This window comes from Chinchilla lanigera, unplaced genomic scaffold (assembly GCF_000276665.1).
Source record: "Chinchilla lanigera isolate Chin_1 unplaced genomic scaffold, ChiLan1.0 scaffold00006, whole genome shotgun sequence".
In the NCBI taxonomy this organism is placed as follows: Eukaryota; Metazoa; Chordata; class Mammalia; order Rodentia; family Chinchillidae; genus Chinchilla; species Chinchilla lanigera.
The window spans coordinates 29061603-29063625 of record NW_004955407.1 but is presented as its reverse complement, the minus strand read 5'-3'; the positions used below and the strand labels follow the sequence as shown (position 1 = coordinate 29063625).

The 2023-nt window shown below is 38.6% G+C and overlaps 1 protein-coding gene across 2 annotated transcripts in view; it reads left to right on the top strand.

Annotated features, from left to right (window-relative positions):
* The window catches only part of Grik1 (glutamate receptor, ionotropic, kainate 1), a 409294-nt gene that overhangs the window by 245311 nt on the left and 161960 nt on the right, over positions 1 to 2023 (top strand). The gene's annotated exons all lie outside the window — the stretch shown is intronic.

The following is a 2023-nucleotide window of genomic DNA, read 5'->3' as shown; positions in this document are numbered from 1 at the left end:
TATATATATATGTATTCTATTGTATATCTGATTTTCTGAGGTGGTCATTATTGAAATAAATTCACCATAACAAGGTAAATTGAACCAGAGGAATATTTTTTACAGGAATAAGATTGAATGTCATTATTTTGCTGTTTTCTTTTCTCATACTTAAAAGGAGATAAATCCACTAGCAGAGTGTCACTAACCTTTATTGGCACCAAGAACTAATTTGCAGGAGGCCATTTTTCATAGACTTGGAGTGTGGGTTTGGTTGGGGATGATTCAAGTATACTTGAATGTTACGTCTTATTGAGAACTTTATTTCATTGTAATATATAATAAAATAAGGTGGGACCCATGGAGCCTTAAGCATTTTTCCTGCAACCAGATGATCCCATCTGGGGGTGGTAGAAGATAGTGACAAGGAAAGTGTGTTGTTTATATCCAGTTTACTCTGCAATCCCATTGTGACTGCTGTCACTGAAGAAAACCCTGCACCCCAAAGATAGGATGTAAGAAATGGAAGCAGGCTTTTCAGTGTTTTTGTAGAAATCACAGGATATTCTGCCTTGACTTTAGTCCAGAATGTATGGAGGTTTGAAGCTGTCTCATACTTTAAAGGCCATTGCTACTCATGATATTAAACAGTCGCTCCTATTCTAGCATGGACCAAGTTAATTCGCCTGGCCTACCATAAATGGATTCCAAATCTATTCCTTCCCAGTTCAGGAGACTCCCCAGCATTGGTTGGGAAGTAATGCTCAAACCCTTTAAAAGCTGAGATAGTTGATAATGCACCAGCTAGACTCCATCTCTTTCAAAATCTCTGTTTATGTGTGAAACATGCCAAAAATCTCAATATTTACCCACCATCAACATAGTCTCAGTTTGGCTTTGAATACATCCCCTTAATCTCCCAACTTGAACACAGTTGCCATCATGCTCTGAAGTGACAGATCAAGTTCACTGAATAGGGTCAATATGTCACATAAGGAAGGAAGTTTTATGAACTTGTCTATGTTGTCAGAGGAGAATTTTTCTGAAAGAAATCTCGGGAGCAATTCTCATAATTGAAAAACTCTGGTCAGTGATTTACCTTTAGAAGGCCAGCACACTTTTGCTTATAGGACAAGATATGTGTGCTCTGCATCCAACTCCTCACAAAGCTGTACTAACAGACATGAGTTAGGTGACGTGCTTTAAAGCGGTTAGTAATTTTAATCATATCTTGCAAACTGTTTTGAAGTTCAGGTGAAATCTTTCAAGTAGGCAGCATTTCTCTGTGGACAATATAGTGCATAAAAGACTGCAATCTCTTTGACATGAGTAGTAAAACAAGAGCCATCCCATCACAGCTGAAAAGAGCAGCAATCACTTGGACCTGTGTAGTGAAACCAGAAAGCCATCCAGCTGTGGCAACTGCTCCATTCATATTCTGACACAAAATGACCAATTCAGTTTTCTCAATATGTAATAATTCCAAGATTTAAATAGTTCTCAGCTGCAGTGTGGTTGACAACAAAGAAATGTATATCATATTCTTGTGCACACTCTCCTTAAAAGTGTATACCACAAAACAAGCATTGCTGTCCACATCAGTAGGCTGGTCAACTTTGATTGCGTGCCACAGTGATGGTGACTCATCAATCCCCTTGGACGGCTGTGCCACCCCATCCTCTGCCATTTCATCAATTCATGCAGTTATGGTGCTAACTGAAAGAGGAACAGGTGCCCCCTATTGAACTTCTGCCTCTCCCAAAATGTCATGACAAACTCTATCAGCAGGCAAGCAGCAGCAGGCAAGATAACTCTTCACCAAATAAAGGGACTCTTTGTTTTAGCAATGCAGTTAGCCACTAAGAATGAGGCCCTCAGGGAAGACAAATTTGAGGAAGTGATGGCCTGCAATAATTAATTCTGCTCTGTAATATTCCATGTTCACTTTTTCTCTTTTTAAAAAATTCCAAAGGCTCGTCTTTATTTTTTTTTATTTTAAAAATAAAAGGAGGAAAACATTAACAGACAACCTTTTACAAAATAG